Source organism: Mesoplodon bidens (assembly GCF_964165515.1).
Source record: "Mesoplodon bidens genome assembly, contig: HAP1_SCAFFOLD_401, whole genome shotgun sequence".
Taxonomy (NCBI): domain Eukaryota; kingdom Metazoa; phylum Chordata; class Mammalia; order Artiodactyla; family Ziphiidae; genus Mesoplodon; species Mesoplodon bidens.
Genome location: NW_027672540.1, coordinates 331,642 through 341,021, shown reverse-complemented (window position 1 = coordinate 341,021; position 9,380 = coordinate 331,642).

The window sequence follows — 9,380 nt, the reverse complement described above, 5'->3', positions numbered from 1 at the left end:
AAAATAGTGTAGCCATATTTGAAAACAATCTGGTGGTTTATGAAACATTATCATATGTTACCATATTACCCAGAAATTCCACACCTTTGTATCTACCTAAGAGAAACTAAAATACATGTCCACACAAAAATTAGTAGGAGAATATTTATAGCAGCCTTATTCATAATAGTCAAAAGATAGAAACAACCTGAATTCCATCACCTGATAAATGGATAAACAAAACTCAATATATCCATACAATGCAAAATTATTTAGCCATAAAAAAGAATGGAGTAGTGATACATGCTACAATATGGATTAATCTTGAAAACATGATGCTAAGTGAAAGAAGCTAGTCACAAAAGACCACATAGTATATGAATTGTCCAGAATAGGTAAATCTATAGAGACAGAAAGCAAATTAGGGGCTACTTAGGTTTGAGTTGAGGGGTTAATGGGAGTATAAGATGGTAATAGCTATATGGTTCATGGTTTCTTTTTGCTGTGATGAAAATTCTAAAATTGACAATGATGATAATTGCATATGTCTGCCTATATAGCAAAAGAGTGAGTTATATCTTTTAAGTAGGTGAACTGTATGTTATGTGAATTATGTCTTAATTAAGCCACTATAAAGAAAAATAAAGCATTTGGTAAAGAATTGGAGATAGAAAAAAAAGAACAACTATTTTGAGAAGTTTTATAATAAAGAGGAAGAACTTAATGAGGCCAGAACTAGATGAAATAATACGGTTGGGGGAGTTTTTGGGTTTTTGTTTGTTTATTTTTTAAGATAAGGTAACATAACATGGAGAGAAAGGAGCAAGGAATTCATGGAGGGATGTTGTTTAGATTCTGGAAAGAGCATGTGAGTCTATTTAACAAAGACAATGGCTTTATAACAAATATGCTGTTAGAAAACTTAGTTACTTCTGCTTAAATGAATATCCATTTTGACCCTAAGTAAATGACTACCTTGAGCTAATCAAGCCAAGTCTATTCTTACTTATTTATTTATGGAACTGGATTTTTTTGGTCCTAAAATCAGTTCCTATTCTATTCCATAACCTGGGATTTGAATAATGCTATTTAGATTGTTATTTTTACAAATTCTCATCAGTCTTTCAGGTCCCCAATTTCCAATATATCTATATCTATATATCTATATAATTCTAGTATATCGAGTTATATAAACTCTAATATATATATATATATGTATATATACTATATATATGTATATATACTATATATGTATATATGTATATGTATAATGTATATATAGTCTACATATCACACAATAACTATTGTTACTGTGTTTGTTGTTGTTATACTTATTTCAATTTGGTACGGCATAGGTTTAGACTTTAAATAATGATTCCAGGTTTTCTGCTGCTTTAGTCTTGTTTAAATTACTTCATTTTTCTCACTGTCATTTTTCACAACTATACTTAACTGTAAGAACACTAATCTGTATCTTGATTGTCTGTAATAATATTAAATAAAAGTGACATATACATAGAACCTCTCCTCTTTACCTACTGTTTAAGAATCTTTACGTTTTTTTTTTCGCTTTTGTCAACTGTTGTGCTTAATATCACATGAAAAATTTTTCTCAGTATCTGTGTGCTCAGTAATTTCAGTCAAAATTAATAATTATGTGATAAAAATGCACTAATCTAGATATGGTAACCTTCATTTTAAACCAAATTATAGTTTTGAACTTAGCAATCAAGAAAAAATAAAGGAACTCATTATCAATTCCATAAGTTATTCAGTACCTTTACATATTACTTTTGGTTGAGAAAGAAAACTTTAAGAAAGTCATTTTTCATTCCCTGCGAGGTGTAATTATTTAACTCATTAGCAGGAATCAAACTGATGGCTAAATTTTGGTGATTCATACCAAATAACTAAAATTTGAATATTTTTCTAGTAACTTCTTTCATGTCAACTTTGAAAACTAAGAAATGATATAGGAGAAAAAGTTTGTAACACGAATGGATGTTCTTTTTTTTTGTATAATTGCTTTACAATGGTGTGTTAGTTTCTGCTTTATAACAAAGTGAATCAGCTATGCATATACATATATTCCCGTATCCCCTCCCTCTTGCGTCTCCCTCCCACCCTCCCTATCCCACCCCTCTAGCTGGTCACAAAACACCGAGCTGATCTCCCTGTGCTCTGTGGCTGCTTCCCACTAGCTATCTATTTTACATTTGGTAGTGTATATATGTCCATGCCACTCTCTCACTCCGTCCCAGATTACCCTTCCCCCTCCCCATATCCTCAAGTCCATTCTCTCCATCTACGTCTTTATTCCTGTCCTGCCCCTAGGTTCATCAGAACAATTTTTAGTTTTTTAAGTTCCACAGATATGTGTTAGCATATGATATTTGTTTTTCTCTTTCTGACTTACTTCACTCTGTATGACAAACTCTAGGTCCATCCACCTCACTACAAATAACTCAATTTCGCTTCTGTTTTTGGCTGAGTAATATTCCATTGTATATATGTGCCACATCTTCTTTATCCATTCATCTGTCAATGGACACTTAGGTTGCTTCCATGTCCTGGCTGTTGTAAATAGAGCTGCAATGAACATTGTGGTACATGTCTCTTTTTGAATTATGGTTTTCTCAGGGTATACGCCTGGGAATACTGGGTCATATGGTAGTTCTATTTTTAGTTTTTTAAGGAACCTCCTTTTTTGATGCAAAAAGGGTAACCTAAAACACTTCTTATTAAAGAAACTCAATTCATCACAGCAGGCTTGAAAACCTGGTGCAATCTGAGTTTTACAAAAAAGCTAATATTAAAGCTCTTATTAATCTCTCATCTGAGATGATAGAAATTCCAAAAGTCCTCCCTGAAATATGTTATCACCTTTAAAAGTATTGCTTATAAAGTTATTCTTCTTTTCAAAATGTACTTCATGTTTCCAAAGTCAAACGAAAACCTCAGCTCTCTTTTTCCATGTCTAAAGGCTCACTAAAGTTAGAGGTATATTAAATGTATATTAACACTAAATACTGACTGTTGGGCACAATAAAGAGAATTAGCTAATACATAATTAAGATATACTTCTGCTTACAATCATAGGAATATGTCAGTTGTTAATATTTACTTTAACCCTCCCATTTAGCTTCTGAGAATGTACATCCTACACACACACATACACACACACATACACTCATTTATGCACTATATGTATTATATCATTTTTATTGACCCTAAGAAACATAATTTCCCACATTATCTCCTTTCTGATATTTTAATGCTTCTTATCATCAGTGGAGTCTTACATGTGCAGGCAGATGGGTAGGCAGTAAGAATAATATAGTTGTCATTTCCTGACATTTGGCTTATATTTTCCACTTTGCATACACACCAAAGTATGTATTAAATATAAGTATATTCTTTGAATTTTATTTTATTTATTTTTTATACAGCAGGTTCTTATTAGTTATCCATTTTATACATTTTAGTGTATATATGTCAACCGCAGTCTCTCAATTCATCACACCACCACCACCACCACCCGCCGCCACTTTCCCCCCTTGGTGTCCATATGTTTGTTCTCTACATCTGTGTCTCTATTTCTGCCCTGCAAAGCAGTTCATCTGTACCATTTCTCTAGGTTCCACATATATGCATTAATATACGATATTTGTTTTTCTCTTTCTGACTTAATTCACTCTGTATGACAGTCTCTAGGTCCATCCACGTCTCTACAAATGACCCAGTTTCATTCCTTTTTATGGCTGAGTAATATTCCATTGGGTATATGTACCACATCTTCTTTATCCATTCATCTCTCAAAAGGCATTTAGGTTGCTTCCATGACCTGGCTATTGTAAATAGTGCTGCAATGAACATTGGGGTGCATGTGTCTTTTTGAATCATGGTTTTCTCTGGGTATGTGCCCAGTAGTGGGATTGCTGGGTCATATGGTAATTCTATTTTTAGTTTTTTAAGGAACCTCCATACTGTTCTCCATAGTGGCTGTATCAATTTACATTCCCAGCAACAGTGCAAGAGGGTTCCCTTTTCACCACACCCTCTCCAGCATTTGTAGTTTTTAGATTTTCTGTAGATTTCTGATGATGCGCATTCTAACTGGTGTGAGGTGATACCTCATTGTAGTTTTGATTTGCGTTTCTCTAATAATTAGTGATGTTGAGCAGCTTTTCATGTGCTTCTTGGCCATCTGTATGTCTTTAGGTTCGATATTATACACAAGAAATACATATACTCATTTGACCTTGAATTCATTTCCAAGAATATTTCCTTTCAACTCAATTTCATTGAAAAGTGGTTTGTACTCATTCTCTCCATTTCCTCCCTGCCCATTCATGGTTCAAGTTGTTTGACTTTTATTCCCACTATTGGATAACACTTTCCAGTAAAATGTAACCAATGACTTCTGGATATTTAGTTCTTACTCTTTGTATCTTTCCTGAATTTCAAACCTTTGACTATTTTCCTTAATTCTATCCAGTATTAGTTACCATTGTTTCCCAGTCTTGTAAGGAAGACTGCAATGTCTTCCTTCAGACACTTACATCTTATGATTCCACACAGTTCTGTCTTCAGATTTCTTCTCATTCAACTTCTACTAACTTCATCTTAATTTATCTAACAATATGGTTTCAAAAATCACCTGTTTGTCAATAACTCCCAAATCAATACAGTCTTCTCAGACTTTTCTCTTGAGACTCAAAATATATGTATCCAACATTTTATTATGTGTTCCCCTGATAATCTCATACCCATATCAAACTCCAAATATCTAATAATGAATCATAACTATTCATTTACTTAATCATTTTAAAAGATTTTGCTAGGAAATATGCTTTGGTCTTCATATTCAAACAGTATTTCATCCTAACTTCTATTATTTTATTTGTACCATAATCAGCATAGTTTCTTGAATTAAGAATTGGGATCATAGGCAAGACTTTACTTCCTCATGTCCTCACATTAAATTAATAGATAATTAACAAGGACCTACTATATAGCACAGGGAACTCTACTCAATACTCTTAATAACCTATATGGGAAAAGACTCTGAAAAATAATAGGTATATGTATATGTAAACCTGAATCACTTTGCTGTACACCTGAAACTAACACAACATTGTAAATTAACTATACTCCAGTATATAATAAAAATTTAAAAAATATGTTTAGGATCAGCAAATTCTGCCTTCTAATTAGATCTCTGATCCTCTCTCTCTGTTCATTCCTGTTGTCGATCAATTTAGATCTTTTCTAACATAGTTCACCTTTGGAAAGGCCCCCCCCGCAGTGTTCTTTCTGACATTTATTCTTTAACCATCCTTCAGATTGCTTCAAAAGTGATAGTTTGGAAGAAAGAAAACCTGATTATTATTTTCTTAATTAATTTATTTATTTGGCTGTGTCGGGTCTCGGTTGTGGCATGCGGGATCTTTGCTGCGGCACACGGGTCCTTCATTGCCATGCACGTGCTCTCTAGTTGTGGCACGTGGGCTCAGTAGTTGCAGTGCATTGACTCTCTAGTTGTAGTATGGCAGCTTAGTTGCCCAGCAGCATGTGAGATCCTAGTTCCCCGACCAGGGATCAAACCCTTGTCCCCTGCATTGGAAGGTGGACTCCCAACCATTGGACCACCAGGGAAGTCCCCAAAGCCTGATTATTTTTTTCTCTTAATTAAATCCCCTTAATAGCTCCCTGTTCCCTTCCAGAAAAAGTGTAAACAACCTAGCATGTTTCTTAGCAAGTTTGATGAGTATAATACAATAGCGTTGTCTATGTTCACTATGCCGTGCATTAGATTTCTAGGGCCTATTTACTACTTATTGCAAATTTGCATCCTTAAACAACATCTGTCCTATCCCCCACCCTCATCCCCTGGTAACCACCATTTTACTCTCTATTTTTACTAGGTTGGCATTTTTCGATTCCACATATAAGTGATAACATACATTATTTGTCTTTCTCTCTCTGCCTAGATCTTAATTATTGCAGCCACTAAAAATAAATGGAAGTTTTTTGACATGACAAAGAAGCTAATTATTGCTACAATGGCAATCGTATTACAATATATATGTATCACATTAATGTGTTGTACAGCTAAATTTGCACAATGTTATACATCAAATAGATTTCAATTTAAAAAATAAACAACCTAGCTGCTATAACCTGGCCCTGGTTATATCACCAAGATTATCTCCAGCTATACTTTACATTCACAATGAATTATTCAACAGCTCTACTCTTTTCTAACTGCCCACTACTATCACCTACCCTTTCCTAATAGTCATTACCTTTTATTTGCTTCCTGGAAAACTCCCATTCATCTTCAAAATACAGGTCATAAATGACTAAAGAAGATGTTCTCTGATGCTTTTCCTGTTATATTAAAGAAATTCCACGGTTTGTTTGCACGTCTGTCTTTCCAACTAGCCTGTGCATTTCTTGAGGAAAAAAAAAAAGTTTCTTCATTTATCTCTATGTCTGCATTGCTGTGCACAAGGCCCAGAACTTAATAGGAGCTCCATCCATGTTTATTAAATGATGAGTGAGAAAATAGTGAATAAATATATGGATAAAATTAAAAATGAATAAATGAATACCTTTATAAAATTAAAGTTAAGAATAACTCTGTTTGTTTTGAGCCTGACTTCTTTATGTACTGGGTTAAGATATATCCCAGGCATTAGCTTCAGTGATGTTTTCAGTCTATAACTGTTATACCTTAATCTGTCTCTTTCCTATTCTGTACTAAGTTGCAGTGTTATTAGAAAAACTTGGTTGGTTGAGAATATCAAGGAGAGGAGGACATTACAAAGCAAGTTAAATATTCTGAAAGAAGTCTTTTAAGGTAAGGTTCATGATTGTCTAGAAAGATTTAATGAATGAAACATAAGGAGTCTATGGACTTCTTGAAATTGTACACAGAAGGTGAACTGCATATGTGAGGAAAGAATCCAAAGACAAAACAAAATTAGGAATTGTGTCCCAAAGGAGGCTTACAAGTATGGCTCTAGAAATTCGTCTACTAAATCAAATCAATAAGCTAAAACCTGAAAATTTCACCAAAATCTGCTCTGATTATTAATACTACAGAGAAAAATACTCTGAAACTTCCTTGACTAACATAATTTAATACTGGCTTTCACATTGTGTGAATTAATAGGGCTCCGATGGACAGTTCTTGCTTCGAGTTCTTGATGCAGTTGCCATACAATAGGGGCAGGTTAGAGTCAGCTGAAGGCTTACCTGGTCTGTTCATCCAATGCGGAGTACTCACTTGGCTAGGAGACTCGAAGATCAGCTGTCAAGCAGAGCATCCAGAGAGCCTTTCCGTGTGACTGGGGTTTCTCACAGCATGATGGCTGGCTTCAGCATAAAAGCATCCCATGTACAAACGTCCCAAGACAGGATACAGAAGCTGCCAAACAAGCTAAGGATACACCTGAAATAAGCAAAGCATCCTTTCCCACTGTATTCTATTGGTCAAGGCCATAAGAGGACCCTCCTAATAGTTTGTTCTTAAAAAAAAAAAAACAAGGAGAAATAGAGTCTATCTTATGATGGAGGAGGGGCAACATCACATTGCAGAGCAGAATGTGAGAGATGGGAGATATTGCCTTGGCAATCCATGGAAAATAAACTCTTCCATGCTGTTTACCAAGAAGAAAGACTTTAGGAAAAGTAAATGAGGATTTTGGAAAGCTTATTGATGCCTTACAGTGGTTATTTACACTGAGACAGGTGCAAAGAAAGAGGAAGGCAAAATAATGAGGAGTAATTTAATGTGAGGTGAGAAGAAAATCAAAATACTCAGTCTTACAAGCACTATTAAGGATCTTGCATCTTATCAAAAATTAATGGTAATCTATTCTAAGAGTTTTAATCAGGTTGATGAAATTAATATGTATATTTCCAATAATTGTACAAAGTATCTGTGAATCAGTTATGTTACCCTTGTGACAACTGTGTCAGAGAAGTATTAAAATTAAGACCCTTTTACAAATGAGGAGATTGAGGTTCAGTTACACTAAAAACAAAACAAACAAAGCAAAACAAAAAAATTGCTCAAAGTTATGAATTTAATAAACGTCAGAGCTGGCATATGAGTGAGTCCTGGACAGATGGCTGCAGCACGGGATCACTTAGTGACCAAGCTAGAACTGTTGTACACAGCACTTGAGTTTGCTTTCCCTAACCACACCTCAAATTAAAACAAAGAGTAAGTCTTATTAGTCAGAAAAGGAAATGCTGGGATGGTGAATCATCTCTAGCTCTGAGATGGGGAACTGCCTCAAGCAAGAGTTAAAACCTTAATAGGCCCTCTAGTTCCCAGTTCATATATTGTCTCCTGGAATAAACTTTTATAACCATGAAGAAGCTATTTAAAACCTTCATTAAGATGCTTCAGCATCTCATCACCAAGGATAAATAAAAGCAAATTAACCTGAAGTAGGAGTGAGTAATCTCTTGAATAGAATAGTGCTTTGCTCCAGACACAAGTATTGCTGTACATAAAGTGCTGAACAAGAGGAAGATTACAGGATATCCATAGTGGCAGCACAGCTTGGAGCAAAACAGAGCTAAAGCAACACTTCTGTCTTTGTGAAGGTGCCAGCAGGAATCCACCAGTGGTAGGACTTGCTAAATTTAGCTATAGAGCTAACAGAAGACCAATCTGAATTTAGGAATATGGTCAATTTATGAAGGCAGAGGCCCTGACTTTAGTGCACAGTAACAGAGATCATACAAGCCATCCTGGATGGAACCAGTGCCCTAGAAATGTCAGGGCAGGGAGAAGGAGAGTCTAAAACATGCACTGCCCTTGATTGGAGGATTCTCAATATAGACACTCTCTGGATTGTTTGCTTTGGTGTTTGTGATGCTAAAACTCAGCCTCTGTGCACCGGTGCTGAATCAAATCTCTGAGAAAGAGTTTTGGGTGAAGTAGGAAAGAATAGCTTTATTTCTTTGTCAGGCAAAGGGGGACACAGTGGGCTAATGCCCTCAAAACTGTATGTCCCAACCCCGGGAGGATTTGGTGAGGAGTTTTTTTTTTTTTTTTTGCATTTGTTACCTATATTTGAAAGAGAGTTTCTAGAATCACAGCACAATTACGACAATACATTTGATAGCATCGTTATCGTAAATAAACACAAAGAGTCTAAAATATGGCAGTGCCACCAGAAGGGAAAATGATGTTCAATTCACCCTCCATCCAGCTCTTTTGAGAAAATTACACCAAAAATCTGTCATATTTTCAGTTCAGAAGTCAATTTTAGAAACTGTAAAACAAATTTCAGGAAGTTATGACGTTGTTTGAAAAGGCAGAGTTGCAGTTATTCTTCAATACGCTCAGACTCCTATGTGGATTCTAACACGGAAGG